We start from the raw sequence: 21,754 nt of genomic DNA, 5'->3' as shown, positions 1-21,754 counted from the left end.
ATCTTTCGAAAGATTTGCTAATTTTTCACTAAAGAAACCAGAACACATTTGCTCATCACTAGCGGCTACTATTTATATGCATCTACTATTTATATGCTACTATTTATATGCTACCATTTATATGTGGCTAATATTTATATACACCATTTATATGCGGCGACAATTTTTATACACTATTTCTATGCTACCATTCATATGCGGCAACTATTTGCGTGCGTAATTTAGCGCATGTACCGGCAAATACCGCATTGAAATAGTCTTTGCGAGTTAAATAACGCATGCAATATCGCGCGTAAAAAAGCGCAAGTATGCTTATAGTGAATCGTGCGAAAAATCGCAAAAATTAAGACGCTATAAAATTTTTAGCGCACGCTATAAATAGCGCACGTTTTATCGCCCTTTAGTGAATCAGGCCCTATATTTATTCTGCAGAAAGCATTACCATACCTGAGTAAAGAGCCCTAGAAGCTCCCTCGATTTGTTTAAGATAGCAGCTGCCATTTTAGCTCCGTAGCTTCCGTGCTATAGATCACACATTCGGATGGGAGGGGGGATGAATTCTTATGGGGGGGGGGCAGGAGAATCGAAAGAGGAGAGAGCTGTGCAGACTTGTGCCCCAGCAATGGAGGGTTTTTCTGAGACTGGAAGTCAGATACCAAAGTACATGTATACACAAAAGAAGACAAGAAATCCTGTGTTTCTTTTGATAGAGGACCTTTCTGATAAAGCTTACTTAGTTTTTACCTTTCCTTCTCCTTTAAGGTCTTCAATGATCTCAGAAAGAGTTGTATACAGTAAAATAGAACTTTTCCTCTCTGTTATGGAACCCTTGGTTCAGCCTTCCTAAAATGAATAACCTCAAGTTATCATGTAGGTCTATGAGTTGTACTGTATATATATCTCAATCTTCATCAGTCAAACCCATAGACACAACACAGATTGCACCTTTAGGACAGAAGCATCCACCCTCCTTCTCCTACTGTTTCTGATGTGCTTTTTACATTTTGGGTTTTTTTTTATTGTGTAAATCCTCACCTAAATAGGTTTATTTTCTCAAGAAACAAGGTAGGCAATGCACTTCACATATAGTAGATATAGTAGATATTGACTACAATATATGAAATAATTTAAAATTGAAATAAACATTTAGCTTTGTAGTGAATAACCTTGCGCTAAATTATGTACAGTATTCCCAAATGGCCTGAAGAAGAGAATAACAACTGCAACTGTGCCAATTAGGTTTTTCATGTCTTAATTAGTGATGGGTGATGGATTCATGGCGAATTTCCACGTTTCGCCATTGGCGGATTGTTTTGCAAAACGGATGAAAAAATTAGCTGCGGAAAAATTCGCCGGTGTCAAAAAAGAATAGCCGCGGGCGACAAAAAAATAGCCGCGTGACAAAATAATAGCCGCGGGCGACAAAAGAATAGCTGCGTGACAAAATAATAGCTGCGGGCCACAATTTTTTTTGCTGCACGACATTTTCGCCATTTCGCAAAAACTTCGCGAATTTTTCGGCAAAGCGAAATGGAACAGATTCGCTCATCACTAGTCTTAATTGCTTTACTGACTGTGAATTAACAGCACCATTATTTGATTTGTCCAGCTTCACAGTTCACATCCACAAAGGGGCACAGACCCAGCCACCAAGGAAAGCAGAATGCAAAAAGGTATGGGGGGTGCATATTGCACCTTCATGTTGTTTGGGGCCCCTAAACCTCTGTAACCCCCTGATAACGGCCCTCATGAGTTATATTGCACTATTGATTGGGCTGCAACTATGAAAATGGAGTGTATAGTAAGGAAAAGTGATGTCCAGGGACAGACTGTTACTGTGCAATGATGTATAAAGCAACATGGAATCAAATGTGTATATTAAGGCAAGATGACATCACTGTAATTGTGGGATAGTGTGTATAGTAAGGCAAGATATTGTCAGGGACTGTTATTTTACACCACGTCAGAACTTGTGTAATCTGTTAAGTCAAGTTATTTTTACACAGTGTTATAGGCCCCTTAAATAATATCACAGTACATTGCACTATCCCTTATAATACATGAGTGATACTCAGAGTTCCCTGTAAAACTCAGCCTGCAGCCTTGTGCCTTTATATGGGCACAGAACCCCTCAGTGACTGCTAATATCCTTATCATTTACAGTAGGGGGTACATTATCCCTTATAATACATGAGTGATACTCAGAGTTCCCTGTATAACTCAGCCTGCAGCCTTGTGCCTTTATATGGGCACAGAACCCCTCAGTGACTGCTAATATCCTTATCATTTACAGTAGGGGGTACATTATCCCTTATAATATATGAGTGATACTCAGAGTTCCCTGTATAACTCAGCCTGCAGCCTTGTGCCTTTATATGGGCACAGAACCCCTCAGTGACTGCTAATATCCTTATCATTTACAGTAGGGGGTACATTATCCCTTATATTACATGAGTGATACTCAGAGTTCCCTGTATAACTCAGCCTGCAGCCTTGTGCCTTTATATGGGCACAGAACCCCTCAGTGACTGCTAATATCCTTATCATTTACAGTAGGGGGTACATTATCCCTTATAATACATGAGTGATACTCAGAGTTCCCTGTATAACTCAGCCTGCAGCCTTGTGCCTTTATATGGGCACAGAACCCCTCAGTGACTGCTAATATCCTTATCATTTACAGTAGGGGGTACATTATCCCTTATAATACATGAGTGATACTCAGAGTTCCCTGTATAACTCAGCCTGCAGCCTTGTGCCTTTATATGGGCACAGAACCCCTCAGTGACTGCTAATATCCTTATCATTTACAGTAGGGGGTACATTATCCCTTATAATACATGAGTGATACTCAGAGTTCCCTGTATAACTCAGCCTGCAGCCTTGTGCCTTTATATGGGCACAGAACGCCTCAGTGACTGCTAATATCCTTATCATTTACAGTAGGGGGTACATTATCCCTTATAATACATGAGTGATACTCAGAGTTCCCTGTATAACTCAGCCTGCAGCCTTGTGCCTTTATATGGGCACAGAACCCCTCAGTGACTGCTAATATCCTTATCATTTACAGTAGGGGGTACATTATCCCTTATAATACATGAGTGATACTCAGAGTTCCCTGTATAACTCAGCCTGCAGCCTTGTGCCTTTATATGGGCACAGAACCCCTCAGTGACTGCTAATATCCTTATCATTTACAGTAGGGGGTACATTATCCCTTATAATATATGAGTGATACTCAGAGTTCCCTGTATAACTCAGCCTGCAGCCTTGTGCCTTTATATGGGCACAGAACCCCTCAGTGACTGCTAATATCCTTATCATTTACAGTGGGGGGTACATTATCCCTTATAATATATGAGTGATACTCAGAGTTCCCTGTATAACTCAGCCTGCAGCCTTGTGCCTTTATATGGGCACAGAACCCCTCAGTGACTGCTAATATCCTTATCATTTACAGTAGGGGGTACATTATCCCTTATAATACATGAGGGATACTCAGAGTTCCCTGTATAACAAGGCCTGCAGCCTTGTGCCTTTATGTCGCCTTTATGTCGCCTCTGTGTGTATCATAAGAAAATTATGTAGCGTCTTCTGGGGCAACGGCTTCAAGTGCCCCCCCCAATGTAGAAAAATAATATGTCGCCTCTGTGTGTATCGTAGAAAAATAATGTAGCGTCTTACGGGGCTAGGGCTTTCAGTGCCCCCCAACGTAGAAAAATAATATGTCGCCTCTGTGTGTATCGTAGAAAAATAATGAAGAGTCTTCCGGGGCTATGGCTTCCAGCGCCCCCCCAACGTAGAAAAATAACTCTGTTGTATCATAGAAAAATAATATAGCGTCTTCCGGGGCTATGGCTTCCAGCGCCCCCCAACGTAGAAAAATGATATGTCACCTCTGTGTGTATCATAGAAAAATAATAAAGAGTCTTCCGGGGCTATGGCTTCCAGCGCCCCCCCAACGTAGAAGAATAATATGTCGCCTCCATGTGAATCATAGAAAAATAATGTAGCGTCTTCCGGGGCTATGGCTTCCAGCGCCCCCCCAACGTAGAAGAATAATATGTCGCCTCTGTTGTATCATAGAAAAATAATGTAGCATCTTCCGGGGCTATGGCTTCCAGCACCCCCCCCCCCAACGTAGAAGAATAATATGTCGCCTCTGTTGTATCATAGACAAATAATGTAGCGTCTTCCGGGGCTATGGCTTCCAGCGCCCCCCGAACATAGAAAAATGATATTTCACCTCTGTGTGTATTGTAGAAAAATAATGAAGAGTCTTCCGGGGCTATGGCTTCCAGCGCCCCCCCAACGTAGAGATATAATATGTCGCCTCTGTATGTATCGTAGAAAAATAATGTAGGGTCTTCCGGGGCTAGAGCTTCCAGCGCCTCCCCCAACGTAGAAAAATAATATGTCGCCTCTGTATGTATCGTAGAAAAATAATGTAGAGTCTCAAGGGGCTAGAGCTTCCAGCGCCCCCCCCCCCAACGTAGAAAAATAATATGTCGCCTCTGTATGTATCATTAGAAAAATAATTTAGTGTCTTCCGGGGCTAGAACTTCCAGCGCCCCCCCCCAACGTAGAAAAATAATATGTCGGCTCTGTGTGTATCGTAGAAAAATAATGTAGCGTCTTCCGGGGCTAGAGCTTCCAGCGCCCCCCCAACGTAGAAAAATAATATGTCGCATCTGTGTGTATCGTAGAAAAATAATGTAGCGTCTTCCAGGGCTAGGGCTTCCACCGCCCCCCCAACGTAGAAAAATAATATGTCGCCTCTGTATGTATCGTAGAAAAATAATGTAGCATCTTCTGGGGCTAGGGTTTCCACCGCCCCCCAACGTAGAAAAATAATATGTCGCTTCTGTGTGTATCGTAGAAAAATAATGTAGTGTCTTCCGGGGCTAGGGCTTCCACCACCCCCCAACGTAGAAAAATAATATGTTGCCTCTGTGTGTATCGTAGAAAAATAATGAAGAGTCTTCCGGGGCTATGGCTCCCAGCGCCCCCCCAACGTAGAAAAAAAATATGTCGCCTCTGTGTGTATCATAGAAAAATAATGTAGCGTCTTACGGGGCTAGGGCTTTCAGTGCCCCCCAACGTAGAAAAATAATATGTCGCCTCCATGTGAATCATAGAAAAATAATGTAGCGTCTTCCGGGGCTATGGCTTCCAGCGCCCCCCCCAACGTAGAAGAATAATATGTCGCCTCTGTTGTATCATAGAAAAATAATGTAGCGTCTTCCGGGGCTATGGCTTCCAGCGCCCCCCCCAACGTAGAAGAATAATATGTCGCCTCTGTTGTATCATAGAAAAATAATGAAGAGTCTTCCGGGGCTACGGCTTCCAGCGCCTCCCCCAACGTAGACAAATAATATGTCGCCTCTGTATGTATCGTAGAAAAATAATGTAGCGTCTTCCGGGGCTAGGGCTTCCACCGCCCCCCAACGTAGAAAAATAATATGTAGCATCTGTGTGTATCGTAGAAAAATAATGTAGCATCTTCTGGGGCTAGGGTTTCCACCGCCCCCCAACGTAGAAAAATAATATGTCGCTTCTGTGTGTATCGTAGAAAAATAATGTAGCGTCTTAAGGGCTAGGGCTTCCAGCACCCCCCCAACTTAGAAAAATAATATGTCGCTTCTGTGTGTATCGTAGAAAAATAATGTAGCGTCTTCCGGGGCTAGGGCTTCCACCGCCCCCCAACGTAGAAAAATAATATGTTGCCTCTGTGTGTATCGTAGAAAAATAATGAAGAGTCTTCCGGGGCTATGGCTTCCAGCGCCCCCCCAACGTAGAAAAAAAATATGTCGCCTCTGTGTGTATCATAGAAAAATAATGTAGCGTCTTACGGGGCTAGGGCTTTCAGTGCCCCCCAACGTAGAAAAATAATATGTCGCCTCCATGTGAATCATAGAAAAATAATGTAGCGTCTTCCGGGGCTATGGCTTCCAGCGCCCCCCCCAACGTAGAAGAATAATATGTCGCCTCTGTTGTATCATAGAAAAATAATGTAGCGTCTTCCGGGGCTATGGCTTCCAGCGCCCCCCCCAACGTAGAAGAATAATATGTCGCCTCTGTTGTATCATAGAAAAATAATGAAGAGTCTTCCGGGGCTACGGCTTCCAGCGCCTCCCACAACGTAGACAAATAATATGTCGCCTCTGTATGTATCGTAGAAAAATAATGTAGCGTCTTCCGGGGCTAGGGCTTCCACCGCCCCCCAACGTAGAAAAATAATATGTAGCATCTGTGTGTATCGTAGAAAAATAATGTAGCGTCTTCCGGGGCTAGGGCTTCCAGCACCCCCCCAACTTAGAAAAATAATATGTCGCCTCTGTGTGTATCGTAGAAAAATAATGAAGAGTCTTCCGGGGCTATGGCTTCCAGCGCCCCCCCAACGTAGAAAAATAATATGTCACCTCTGTGTGTATCGTAGAAAAATAATAAAGAGTCTTCCGGGGCTAGGGCTTCCAGCGCCCCCCCAACGTAGAAAAATGATATGTCACCTCTGTGTGTATCGTTGAAAAATAATGAAGAGTCTTCCGGGGCTATGGCATCAAGCGCCCCCCCAACGTAGAAAAATAATATGTCGCCTCTGTTGTATCATAGAAAAATAATGAAGAGTCTTCCAGGGCTAGGGCTTCCAGCGCCCCCCCCCCCTCCCACAACGTAGAAAAATAATATGTCGCCTCTGTGTGTATCGTAGAAAAATAATGTAGCATCTTCTGGGGCTAGGGCTTCCACCGCCCCCAAGGTAGAAAAATAATATGTTGCTTCTGTGTGTATCGTAGAAAAATAATGTAGTGTCTTCAGGGGCTATGGCTTCCAGCGCCCCCCCAGCGTAGAAAAATAATATGTCCCCTCTGTGTCTATCATAGAAAAATAATGTAGCATCTTCCGGGGCTAGGGCTTCAAGCGCCCCCCCAACATAGAAAAATATTATGTCGCCTCCATGTGTATCATAGAAAAATAATGTAGCGTCTTCCGGGGCTATGGCTTCCAGCGCCCCCCCCAACGTAGAAGAATAATATGTCGCCTCTGTTGTATCATAGAAAAATAATGAAGAGTCTTCCGGGGCTACGGCTTCCAGCGCCTCCCCCAACGTAGACAAATAATATGTCGCCTCTGTATGTATCGTAGAAAAATAATGTAGCATCTTCTGGGGCTAGGGTTTCCACCGCCCCCCAACGTAGAAAAATAATATGTAGCATCTGTGTGTATCGTAGAAAAATAATGTAGCATCTTCTGGGGCTAGGGTTTCCACCGCCCCCCAACGTAGAAAAATAATATGTCGCTTCTGTGTGTATCGTAGAAAAATAATGTAGCGTCTTAAGGGCTAGGGCTTCCAGCACCCCCCCAACTTAGAAAAATAATATGTCGCTTCTGTGTGTATCGTAGAAAAATAATGTAGCGTCTTCCGGGGCTAGGGCTTCCACCGCCCCCCAACGTAGAAAAATAATATGTTGCCTCTGTGTGTATCGTAGAAAAATAATGAAGAGTCTTCCGGGGCTATGGCTTCCAGCGCCCCCCCAACGTAGAAAAAAAATATGTTGCCTCTGTGTGTATCATAGAAAAATAATGTAGCGTCTTACGGGGCTAGGGCTTTCAGTGCCCCCCAACGTAGAAAAATAATATGTCGCCTCCATGTGAATCATAGAAAAATAATGTAGCGTCTTCCGGGGCTATGGCTTCCAGCGCCCCCCCCAACGTAGAAGAATAATATGTCGCCTCTGTTGTATCATAGAAAAATAATGTAGCGTCTTCCGGGGCTATGGCTTCCAGCGCCCCCCCCAACGTAGAAGAATAATATGTCGCCTCTGTTGTATCATAGAAAAATAATGAAGAGTCTTCCGGGGCTACGGCTTCCAGCGCCTCCCCCAACGTAGACAAATAATATGTCGCCTCTGTATGTATCGTAGAAAAATAATGTAGCGTCTTCCGGGGCTAGGGCTTCCACCGCCCCCCAACGTAGAAAAATAATATGTAGCATCTGTGTGTATCGTAGAAAAATAATGTAGCATCTTCTGGGGCTAGGGTTTCCACCGCCCCCCAACGTAGAAAAATAATATGTCGCTTCTGTGTGTATCGTAGAAAAATAATGTAGCGTCTTCCGGGGCTAGGGCTTCCAGCACCCCCCCAACTTAGAAAAATAATATGTCGCCTCTGTGTGTATCGTAGAAAAATAATGAAGAGTCTTCCGGGGCTATGGCTTCCAGCGCCCCCCCAACGTAGAAAAATAATATGTCACCTCTGTGTGTATCGTAGAAAAATAATAAGGAGTCTTCCGGGGCTAGGGCTTCCAGCGCCCCCCCAACGTAGAAAAATGATATGTCACCTCTGTGTGTATCGTTGAAAAATAATGAAGAGTCTTCCGGGGCTATGGCATCAAGCGCCCCCCCAACGTAGAAAAATAATATGTCGCCTCTGTTGTATCATAGAAAAATAATGAAGAGTCTTCCAGGGCTAGGGCTTCCAGCGCCCCCCCCCCCCTCCCACAACGTAGAAAAATAATATGTCGCCTCTGTGTGTATCGTAGAAAAATAATGTAGCATCTTCTGGGGCTAGGGCTTCCACCGCCCCCAAGGTAGAAAAATAATATGTTGCTTCTGTGTGTATCGTAGAAAAATAATGTAGTGTCTTCAGGGGCTATGGCTTCCAGCGCCCCCCCAGCGTAGAAAAATAATATGTCCCCTCTGTGTCTATCATAGAAAAATAATGTAGCATCTTCCGGGGCTAGGGCTTCAAGCGCCCCCCCAACATAGAAAAATATTATGTCGCCTCCATGTGTATCATAGAAAAATAATGTAGCGTCTTCCGGGGCTATGGCTTCCAGCGCCCCCCCCAACGTAGAAGAATAATATGTCGCCTCTGTTGTATCATAGAAAAATAATGAAGAGTCTTCCGGGGCTACGGCTTCCAGCGCCTCCCCCAACGTAGACAAATAATATGTCGCCTCTGTATGTATCGTAGAAAAATAATGTAGCGTCTTCCGGGGCTAGGGCTTCCACCGCCCCCCAACGTAGAAAAATAATATGTCGCATCTGTGTGTATCGTAGAAAAATAATGTAGCATCTTCTGGGGCTAGGGTTTCCACCGCCCCCCAACGTAGAAAAATAATATGTCGCTTCTGTGTGTATCGTAGAAAAATAATGTAGCGTCTTCCGGGGCTAGGGCTTCCAGCACCCCCCCAACTTAGAAAAATAATATGTCGCCTCTGTGTGTATCGTAGAAAAATAATGAAGAGTCTTCCGGGGCTATGGCTTCCAGCGCCCCCCCAACGTAGAAAAATAATATGTCACCTCTGTGTGTATCGTAGAAAAATAATAAGGAGTCTTCCGGGGCTAGGGCTTCCAGCGCCCCCCCAACGTAGAAAAATGATATGTCACCTCTGTGTGTATCGTTGAAAAATAATGAAGAGTCTTCCGGGGCTATGGCATCAAGCGCCCCCCCAACGTAGAAAAATAATATGTCGCCTCTGTTGTATCATAGAAAAATAATGAAGAGTCTTCCAGGGCTAGGGCTTCCAGCGCCCCCCCCCCCTCCCACAACGTAGAAAAATAATATGTCGCCTCCATGTGAATCATAGAAAAATAATATAGTGTCTTCTGGGGCTATGGTTTCTAGCGCCCCCCAACGTAGAAAAATAATATATCGCCTCCATGTGAATCATAGAAAAATAATATAGTGTCTTCTGGGGCTATGGTTTCCAGCGCCCCCTCCAACGTAGAAAAATAATATTTTACCTCTGAGTGTATCATAGAGAAATAATGTAGCTTCTTCTGGGGCTAGGGCTTCCAGCGCCCCCCAACGTAGAAAAATAATATGTCACCTCCATGTGTATCATAGAAAAATAATGTAGCGTCTTTCGGGGCTAGGGCTTCCAGCGCCCCCCCAACGTAGAAAAAAAATATGTCGCCTCCATGTGAATCATAGAAAAATAATATAGTGTCTTCTGGGGCTATGGTTTCCAGCGCCCCCCAACGTAGAAAAATAATATGTCGCCTCCATGTGAATCATAGAAAAATAATATAGTGTCTTCTGGGGCTATGGTTTCTAGCGCCCCCCAACGTAGAAAAATAATATATCGCCTCCATGTAAATCATAGAAAAATAATATAGTGTCTTCTGGGGCTATGGTTTTCAGCGCCCCCCCAACGTAGAAAAATAATATGTCGCCTCCTTGTGAATCATAGAAAAATAATATAGTGTCTTCTGGGGCTATGGTTTCCAGCGCCCCCCCAACGCAGAAAAATAATATGTCGCCTCCATGTGAATCATAGAAAAATAATATAGTGTTTTCTGGGGCTATGGTTTCCAGCGCCCCCTCCAACGTAGAAAAATAATATTTTACCTCCATGTGTATCATAGAAAAATAATGTAGCGTCTTTCGGGGCTAGGGCTTCCAGCGCCCCCCCAACATAGAAAAATAATATGTCGCCTCCATGTGAATCATAGAAAAATAATATAGTGTCTTCTGGGGCTATGGTTTCCAGCGCCCCACAACGTCGAAAAATAATATATCGCCTCCATGTGAATCATAGAAAAATAATATAGTGTCTTCTGGGGCTATGGTTTCCAGCGCCCCCCCAACGTAGAAAAATAATATGTCGCCTCCATGTGAATCATAGAAAAATAATATAGTGTCTTCTGGGGCTATGGTTTCCAGCGCCACCCAACGTAGAAAAATAATATATCACCTCCATGTGAATCATAAAAAAATAATATAGTGTCTTCTGGAAATAATATAGTGTCTTCTGGGGCTATGGTTTCCAGCGCCCCCCAACGTAGAAAAATAATATATTGCCTCCATGTGAATCATAGAAAAATAATATAGTGTCTTCTGGGGCTATGGTTTCCAGCGCCCCCCCAACGTAGAAAAATAATATGTCGCCTCCATGTGAATCATAGAAAAATAATATAGTGTCTTCTGGGGCTATGGTTTCCAGCGCCCCCTCCAACGTAGAAAAATAATATTTTACCTCTGTGTGTATCATAGAGAAATAATGTAGCTTCTTCTGGGGCTAGGGATTCAAGCGCCCCCCCAACGTAGAAAAATAATATGTCACCTCCATGTGTATCATAGAAAAATAATGTAGCGTCTTTCGGGGCTAGGGCTTCCAGCACCCCCACAACGTAGAAAAATAATGTCGCCTCCATGTGAATCATAGAAAAATAATATAGTGTCTTATGGGGCTATGGTTTCCAGCGCCCCCCAACGTAGAAAAATAATATATCGCCTCCATGTGAATCATAGAAAAATAATATAGTGTCTTCTGGGGCTATGGTTTCCAGCGCCCCCCAACGTAGAAAAATAATATATCGCCTCCATGTGAATCATAGAAAAATAATATAGTGTCTTCTGTGGCTATGGTTTCCAGCGCCCCCCCAACGTAGAAAAATAATATATCGCCTCCATGTGAATCATAGAAAAATAATATAGTGTCTTCTGGGGCTATGGTTTCCAGCGCCCCCCAACGTAGAAAAATAATATATCGCCTCCATGTGAATCATAGAAAAATAATATAGTGTCCTCTGGGGCTATGGTTTCCAGCGCCTCCCAACGTAGAAAAATAATATGTCGCCTCCATGTGAATCATAGAAAAATAATATAGTGTCTTCTGGGGCTATGGTTTCCAGCGCCCCCCAACGTAGAAAAATAATATGTCGCCTCCATGTGAATCATAGAAAAATAATATAGTGTCTTCTGGGGCTATGGTTTCTAGCGCCCCCCAACGTAGAAAAATAATATATCGCCTCCATGTGAATCATAGAAAAATAATATAGTGTCTTCTGGGGCTATGGTTTCCAGCGCCCCCTCCAACGTAGAAAAATAATATTTTACCTCTGACTGTATCATAGAGAAATAATGTAGCTTCTTCTGGGGCTAGGGCTTCCAGCGCCCCCCAACGTAGAAAAATAATATGTCACCTCCATGTGTATCATAGAAAAATAATGTAGCGTCTTTCGGGGCTAGGGCTTCCAGCGCCCCCCCAACGTAGAAAAAAAATATGTCGCCTCCATGTGAATCATAGAAAAATAATATAGTGTCTTCTGGGGCTATGGTTTCCAGCGCCCCCAACGTAGAAAAATAATATATTGCCTCCATGTGAATCATAGAAAAATAATATAGTGTCTTCTGGGGCTCTGGTTTCCAGCGCCCCCCCCAACGTAGAAAAATAATATGTCGCCTCCATGTGAATCATAGAAAAATAATATAGTGTCTTCTGGGGCTATGGTTTCTAGCGCCCCCCAACGTAGAAAAATAATATATCGCCTCCATGTAAATCATAGAAAAATAATATAGTGTCTTCTGGGGCTATGGTTTCCAGCGCCCCCCCAAAGTTGAAAAATAATATGTCGCCTCCTTGTGAATCATAGAAAAATAATATAGTGTCTTCTGGGGCTATGGTTTCCAGCGCCCCCCCAACGCAGAAAAGTAATATGTCGCCTCCATGTGAATCATAGAAAAATAATATAGTGTTTTCTGGGGCTATGGTTTCCAGCGCCCCCTCCAACGTAGAAAAATAATATTTTACCTCCATGTGTATCATAGAAAAATAATGTAGCGTCTTTCGGGGCTAGGGCTTCCAGCGCCCCCCCAACATAGAAAAATAATATGTCGCCTCCATGTGAATCATAGAAAAATAATATAGTGTCTTCTGGGGCTATGGTTTCCAGCGCCCCACAATGTCGAAAAATAATATATAGCCTCCATGTGAATCATAGAAAAATAATATAGTGTCTTCTGGGGCTATGGTTTCCAGCGCCCCCCCAACGTAGAAAAATAATATGTCGCCTCCATGTGAATCATAGAAAAATAATATAGTGTCTTCTGGGGCTATGGTTTCCAGCGCCACCCAACGTAGAAAAATAATATATCACCTCCATGTGAATCATAAAAAAATAATATAGTGTCTTCTGGGGCTATGGTTTCCAGCGCCCCCTCCAACGTAGAAAAATAATATTTTACCTCTGTGTGTATCATAGAGAAATAATGTAGCTTCTTCTGGGGCTAGGGATTCAAGCGCCCCCCCAACGTAGAAAAATAATATGTCACCTCCATGTGAATCATAGAAAAATAATGTAGCGTCTTTCGGGGCTATGGCTTCCAGCACCCCCACAACGTAGAAAAATAATGTCGCCTCCATGTGAATCATAGAAAAAAAATATAGTGTCTTTTGGGGCTATGGTTTCCAGCGCCCCCCAACGTAGAAAAATAATATATCGCCTCCATGTTAATCATAGAAAAAAAATATAGTGTCTTCTGGGGCTATGGTTTCCAGCGCCCCCCCAACGTAGAAAAATAATATGTCGCCTCCATGTGAATCATAGAAAAATAATATAGTGTCTTCTGGGGCTATGGTTTCCAGCGCCCCCCCAACGTAGAAAAATAATATATTGCCTCCATGTGAATCATAGAAAATAATATAGTGTCTTCTGGGGCTATGGTTTCCAGCGCCCCCCCAACGTAGAAAAATAATATGTCGCCTCCATGTGAATCATAGAAAAATAATATAGTGTCTTCTGGGGCTATGGTTTCCAGCGCCCCCCCCAACGCAGAAAAATAATGTCGCCTCCATGTGAATCATAGAAAAATAATATAGTGTCTTCTGGGGCTATGGTTTCCAGCGCCCCCTCCAACGTAGAAAAATAATATGTCACCTCCATGTGTATCATAGAAAAATAATATAGCGTCTTTCGGTGCTAGGGCTTCCAGCGCCCCCCCAACGTAGAAAAATAATGTCAACTCCATGTGAATCATAGAAAAATAATATAGTGTCTTCTGGGGCTATGGTTTCCAGCGCCCCCCCAACGTAGAAAAATAATATGTCGCCTCCATGTGAATCATAGAAAAAATAATATAATGTCTTCTGGGCTATGGTTTCCACTCGCCCTCCAACGTAGAAAATAATATGTCGCTCGTGTGAAATCATAGAAAAATAATATAGTGTCTTCTGGGGCTATGGTTTCCAGCGCCACCCAACGTAGAAAAATAATATATCGCCTCCATGTGAATCATAGAAAAATAACTTATAGTGTCTTCTGGGGGCTATGGTTTCCAGCCGCCCCCCAACGTAGAAAAATAAAATGTCTGCCTCCATGTGAATCATAGAAAAATAATATAGTGCTTCTGGGGCTATGGTTTCAAGCGCCCCCCCAACGTAGAAAAATAATATATCGCCTCCATGTGAATCATAGAAAAATAATATAGTGTCTTCTGGGGCTATGGTTTCTAGTGCCCCCCCAACGCAGAAAAATAATATGTCGCCTCCATGTGAATCATAGAAAAATAATATAGTGTCTTCTGGGGCTATGGTTTCCAGCGCCCCCCCACGCAGAAAAATAAATATGTCGCCTCCATGTGAATCATAGAAAAATAATATAAGTGTCTTCTGGGGCAATGGTTTCAAGCGCCCACCCTCCATTGTAGAAAAATAATATTTTTACCTAGATGTGTATCATAGAAAAATAATGTAGCGTCTTTCGGGGCAAGGGCTTCAGGCGCCCCCCCAACAGTTAGAAAAATAATATGTCGCCTCCATGTGAATCATAGAAAAATAATATAGTGTCTTCTGGGGCTATGGTTTCCAGCGCCCCCGAACGTCGAAAAATAATATGTCGCCTCCTTGTGAATCATAGAAAAATAATATAGTGTCTTCTGGGGCTATGGTTTCCAGCGCCCCCCAACGTAGAAAAATAATATGTCGCCTCCATGTGAATCATAGAAAAATAATATAGTGTCTTCTGGGGCTATGGTTTCCAGCGCCCCCTCCAACGTAGAAAAATAATATTTTACCTCCATGTGTATCATAGAAAAATAATGTAGCGTCTTCGGGGCTAGGGCTTCCAGCGCCCCCCCAACGTAGAAAAATAATATGTCGCCTCCATGTGAATCATAGAAAAATAATATAGTGTCTTCTGGGGCTATGGTTTCCAGCGCCCCCCCAACGTAGAAAAATAATATATCGCCTCCATGTGAATCATAGAAAAATAATATAGTGTCTTCTGGGGCTATGGTTTCCAGCGCCCCCCAACGTAGAAAAATAATATGTCGCCTCCATGTGAATCATAGAAAAATAATATAGTGTCTTCTGGGGCTATGGTTTCCAGCGCCCCCCAACGTAGAAAAATAATATGTCGCCTCCATGTGAATCATAGAAAAATAATATAGTGTCTTCTGGGGCTATGGTTTCCAGCGCCCCCCCAACGTAGAAAAATAATATGTCGCCTCCATGTGAATCATAGAAAAATAATATAGTGTCTTCTGGGGCTATGGTTTCCAGCGCCCCCCAACGTAGAAAAATAATATATTGCCTCCATGTGAATCATAGAAAAATAATATAGTGTCTTCTGGGGCTATGGTTTCCAGCGCCCCCAACGTAGAAAAATAATATGTCGCCTCCATGTGAATCATAGAAAAATAATATAGTGTCTTCTGGGGCTATGGTTTCCAGCGCCCCACAACGTAGAAAAATAATATGTCGTGTATCATAGAGAAATAATGTAGCTTCTTCTGGGGCTAAGGCTTCAAGCGCCCCCCCAACGTAGAAAAATAATATGTCACCTCCATGTGTATCATAGAAAAATAATGTAGCGTCTTTCGGGGCTAGGGCTTCCAGCGCCCCCCCAACGTAGAAAAATAATGTCAACTCCATGTGAATCATAGAAAAATAATATAGTGTCTTCTGGGGCTATGGTTTCCAGCGCCCCCCAACGTAGAAAAATAATATATCGCCTCCATGTGAATCATAGAAAAATAATATAGTGTCTTCTGGAGCTATGGTTTCCAGCTCCCCCCCAACGTAGAAAAATAATATGTCGCCTCCATGTGAATCATAGAAAAATAATATAGTGTCTTCTGGGGCTATGGTTTCCAGCGCCCCCCCATCGTAGAAAAATAATATGTCGCCTCCATGTGAATCATAGAAAAATAATATAGTGTCTTCTGGGGCTATGGTTTCCAGCGCCACCCCAACGTAGAAAAATAATATGTCGCCTCCATGTGAATCATAGAAAAATAATTTAATGTCTTCTGGAGCTATGGTTTCCAGCTCCCCCTCCAACGTAGAAAAATAATATGTCGCCTCCATGTGAATCATAGAAAAATAATATAGTGTCTTCTGGGGCTATGGTTTCCAGCGCCCCCCCAACGTAGAAAAATAATATGTCACCTCCATGTGAATCATAGAAAAATAATATAGTGTCTTCTGGGGCTATGGTTTCCAGCGCCCCCTCCAACGTAGAAAAATAATATTTTACCTCCATGTGTATCATAGAAAAATAATGTAGCGTCTTTCGGGGCTAGGGCTTCCAGCGCCCCCCCAACGTAGAAAAATAATATGTCGCCTCTATGTGAATCATAGAAAAATAATATAATGTCTTCTGGGGCTATGGTTTCCAGCGCCCCACAACGTCGAAAAATAATATATCGCCTCCATGTGAATCATAGAAAAATAATATAGTGTCTTCTGGGGCTATGGTTTCCAACGCCCCCCCAACGTAGAAAAATAATATGTTGCCTCCATGTGAATCATAGAAAAATAATATAGTGTCTTCTGGGGCTATGGTTTCCAGCGCCACCCAACGTAGAAAAATAATATATCGCCTCCATGTGAATCATAGAAAAATAATATAGTGTCTTCTGGAAATAATATAGTGTCTTCTGGGGCTATGGTTTCCAGCACCCCCCAACGTAGAAAAATAATATATTGCCTCCATGTGAATCATAGAAAAATAATATAATGCCTTCTGGGGCTATGGTTTCCAGCTCCCCCTCCAACGTAGAAAAATAATATGTCGCCTCCATGTGAATCATAGAAAAATAATATAGTGTCTTCTGGGGCTATGGTTTCCAGCGCCCCCCCAACGTAGAAAAATAATATGTCGCCTCCATGTGAATCATAGAAAAATAATATAGTGTCTTCTGGGGCTATGGTTTCCAGCGCCCCCCAACGTAGAAAAATAATATATTGCCTCCATGTGAATCATAGAAAAATAATATAGTGTCTTCTGGGGCTATGGTTTCCAGCGCCCCCCCAACGTAGAAAAATAATATGTTGCCTCCATGTGAATCATAGAAAAATAATATAGTGTCTTCTGGGGCTAGGGTTTCCAGCGCCCCCCAACGTAGAAAAATAATATATCGCCTCCATGTGAATCATAGAAAAATAATATAGTGTTTTCTGGGGCTATAGTTTCCAGCGCCCCCCCCCAACGTAGAAAAACAATATGTCGCCTCCATGTGAATCATAGAAAAATAATATAGTGTCTTCTGGGGCTATGGTTTCCAGCGCCCCCCTAACGCAGAAAAATAATATGTCGCCTCCATGTGAATCATAGAAAAATAATATAGTGTCTTCTGGGGCTATGGTTTCCAGCGCCCCCTCCATCGTAGAAAAATAATATTTTACCTCTGAGTGTATCATAGAGAAATAATGTAGCTTCTTCTGGGGCTAGGGCTTCCAGCGCCCCCCAACGTAGAAAAATAATATGTCACCTCCATGTGTATCATAGAAAAATAATGTAGCGTCTTTCGGGGCTAGGGCTTCCAGCGCCCCCCCAACGTAGAAAAAAAATATGTCGCCTCCATGTGAATCATAGAAAAATAATATAGTGTCTTCTGGGGCTATGGTTTTCAGCGCCCCCAACGTAGAAAAATAATATATCGCCTCCATGTGAATCATAGAAAAATAATATAGTGTCTTCTGGGGCTATGGTTTCCAGCGCCCCCTCCAACGTAGAAAAATAATATGTCGCCTCCATGTGAATCATAAAAAAAAATATAGTGTCTTCTGGGGCTATTGTTTCCAGCGCCCCCCAACGTAGAAAAATAATGTCGCCTCCATGTGAATCATAGAAAAATTATATAGTGTCTTCTGGGGCTATGGTTTCCAGCGCCCCCCCAACGTAGAAAAATAATGTCGCCTCCATGTGAATCATAGAAAAATTATATAGTGTCTTCTGGGGCTATGGTTTCCAGCGCCCCCCAACGTAGAAAAATAATATATCGCCTCCATGTGAATCATAGAAAAATAATATAGTGTCTTCTGGGGCTATGGTTTCCAGTGCCCCCCAACGTAGAAAAATAATATGTCGCCTCCATGTGAATTATAGAAAAATAATATAGTGTCTTCTGGGGCTATGGTTTCCAGCGCCCCCCAACGTAGAAAAATAAAATGTCGCCTCCATGTGAATCATAGAAAAATAATATAGTGTCTTCTGGGGCTATGGTTTCTAGCGCGCCCCCAACGCAGAAAAATAATATGTCGCCTCCATGTGAATCATAGAAAAATAATATAGTGTCTTCTGGGGCTATGGTTTCCAGCGCCCCCCCCCCAACGCAGAAAAATAATATGTCGCCTCCATGTGAATCATAGAAAAATAATATAGTGTCTTCTGGGGCTATGGTTTCCAGCGCCCCCTCCAACGTAGAAAAATAATATTTTACCTCCATGTGTATCATAGAAAAATAATGTAGCGTCTTTCGGGGCAAGGGCTTCAGGCGCCCCCCCAACATAGAAAAATAATATGTCGCCTCCATGTGAATCATAGAAAAATAATATAGTGTCTTCTGGGGCTATGGTTTCCAGCGCCCCACAACGTCGAAAAATAATATATCGCCTCCATGTGAATCATAGAAAAATAATATAGTGTCTTCTGGGGCTATGGTTTCCAGCGCCCCCCCAACGTAGAAAAATAATATATCGCCTCCATGTGAATCATAGAAAAATAATATAGTGTCTTCTGGGGCTATGGTTTCCAGCGCCCCACAACGTAGAAAAATAATATGTCGCCTCCATGTGAATCATAGAAAAATAATATAGTGTCTTCTGGGGTTATGGTTTCCAGCGCCCCCCCAACGCAGAAAAATAATATGTCGCCTCCATGTGAATCATAGAAAAATAATATAGTGTCTTCTGGGGCTATGGTTTCCAGCGCCCCCTCCAACGTAGAAAAATAATATTTTACCTCCATGTGTATCATAGAAAAATAATGTAGCGTCTTTCGGGGCAAGGGCTTCCAGCGCCCCCCCAACATAGAAAAATAATATGTTGCCTCCATGTGAATCATAGAAAAATAATATAGTGTCTTCTGGGGCTATGGTTTCCAGCGCCCCCCCAACGTAGAAAAATAATATATCGCCTCCATGTGAATCATAGAAAAATAATATAGTGTCTTCTGGGGCTATGGTTTCCAGCGCCCCCCCAACGTAGAAAAATAATATGTCGCCTCCATGTGAATCATAGAAAAATAATATAGTGTCTTCTGGGGCTATGGTTTCCAGCGCCACCCAACGTAGAAAAATAATATATCGCCTCCATGTGAATCATAGAAAAATAATATAGTGTCTTCTGGAAATAATATAGTGTCTTCTGGGGCTATGGTTTCCAGCGCCCCCCAACGTAGAAAAATAATATATTGCCTCCATGTGAATAATTGAAAAATAATATAGTGTCTTCTGGGGCTATGGTCTCCAGCGCCCCCCCAACGTAGAAAAATAATATGTCGCCTCCATGTGAATCATAGAAAAATAATATAGTGTCTTCTGGGGCTATGGTTTCCAGCGCCCCCTCCAACGTAGAAAAAAAATATTTTACCTCTGTGTGTATCATAGAGAAATAATGTAGCTCCTTCTGGGGCTAGGGCTTCAAGCGCCCCCCCAACGTTGAAAAATAATATGTCACCTCCATGTGTATCATAGAAAAATAATGTAGCGTCTTTTGGGGCTAGGGCTTCCAGCGCCCCCCCAACGTAGAAAAATAATGTCGCCTCCATGTGAATCATAGAAAAATAATATAGTGTCTTCTGGGGCTATGGTTTCCAGCGCCCCCCCAACGTAGAAAAATAATATGTCGCCTCCATGTGAATCATAGAAAAATAATATAGTGTCTTCTGGGGCTATGGTTTCCAGCGCCCCCCCAACGTAGAAAAATAATATGTCGCCTCCATGTGAATCATAGAAAAATAATATAGTTTCTTCTGGGGCTATGGTTTCCAGCGACCCCTCCAACGTAGAAAAATAATATGTCGCCTCCATGTGAATCATAGAAAAATAATATAGTGTCTTCTGGGGCTATGGTTTCCAGCGCCCCCTCCAACGTAGAAAAATAATATTTTACCTCTGTGTGTATCATAGAGAAATAATGTAGCTTCTTCTGGTGCTAGGCCTTCCAGCGCCCCCCCAATGTAGAAAAATAATATGATACCTCCATGTGAATCATAGAAAAATAATATAGTGTCTTCTGGGGCTATGGTTTCCAGCGCCCCCTCCAACGTAGAAAATAATATTTTACCTCTGTGTGTATCATAGAGAAATAATGTAGCTTCTTCTGGGGCTAGGGCTTCCAGCGCCCCCCCAACGTAGAAAAAAAATATATCGCCTCCATGTGAATCATAGAAAAATAATATAGTGTCTTCTGGGGCTATGGTTTCCAGCGCCCCCCCAACGTAGAAAAATAATATGTCGCTTCCATGTGAATCATAGAAAAATAATATAGTGTCTTCTGGGGCTAGGGCTTCCAGCGCTCTCCCAACGTAGAAAAATAATATGTCACCTCCATGTGAATCATAGAAAAATAATATAGTGTCTTCTGGGGCTATGGTTTCCAGCGCCCCCCAACGTAGAAAAATAATATATCGCCTCCATGTGAATCATAGAAAAATAATATAGTGTCTTCTGGGGCTATGGTTTCCAGCGCCCCCCCCAACGTAGAAAAATAATATGTCGCCTCCATGTGAATCATAGAAAAATAATATAGTGTCTTCTGGAAATAATATAGTGTCTTCTGGGGCTATGGTTTCCAGCGCCCCCCAACGTAGAAAAATAATATATTGCCTCCATGTGAATCATAGAAAAATAATATAGTGTCTTCTGGGGCTATGGTTTCCAGCGCCCCCCCCAACGTAGAAAAATAATATGTCGCCTCCATGTGAATCATAGAAAAATAATATAGTGTCTTCTGGGGCTATGGTTTCCAGCGCCCCCTCCAATGTAGAAAAATAATATTTTACCTCTGTGTGTATCATAGAGAAATAATGTAGCTTCTTCTGGGGCTAGGGCTTCAAGCGCCCCCCCAACGTAGAAAAATAATATGTCACCTCCATGTGTATCATAGAAAAATAATGTAGCGTCTTTCGGGGCTAGGGCTTCCAGCGCCCCCCCAACGTAGAAAAATAATGTCAACTCCATGTGAATCATAGAAAAATAATATAGTGTCTTCTGGGGCTATGGTTTCCAGCGCCACCCCAACGTAGAAAAATAATATGTCGCCTCCATGTGAATCATAGAAAAATAATATAGTGTCTTCTGGGGCTATGGTTTCCAGCGCCCCCTCCAATGTAGAAAAATAATATTTTACCTCTGTGTGTATCATAGAGAAATAATGTAGCTTCTTCTGGGGCTAGGGCTTCAAGCGCCCCCCCAACGTAGAAAAATAATATGTCACCTCCATGTGTATCATAGAAAAATAATGTAGCGTCTTTCGGGGCTAGGGCTTCCAGCGCCCCCCCAACGTAGAAAAATAATGTCAACTCCATGTGAATCATAGAAAAATAATATAGTGTCTTCTGGGGCTATGGTTTCCAGCGCCACCCCAACGTAGAAAAATAATATGTCGCCTCCATGTGAATCATAGAAAAATAATATAGTGTCTTCTGGGGCTATGGTTTCCAGCGCCCCCTCCAACGTAGAAAAAAAATATTTTACCTCTGTGTGTATCATAGAGAAATAATGTAGCTCCTTCTGGGGC

The sequence above is a fragment of the Xenopus tropicalis genome, chromosome 7 (genome assembly GCF_000004195.4).
Source record: "Xenopus tropicalis strain Nigerian chromosome 7, UCB_Xtro_10.0, whole genome shotgun sequence".
In the NCBI taxonomy this organism is placed as follows: domain Eukaryota; kingdom Metazoa; phylum Chordata; class Amphibia; order Anura; family Pipidae; genus Xenopus; species Xenopus tropicalis.
Note: the sequence above shows the minus strand (reverse complement) of the source record.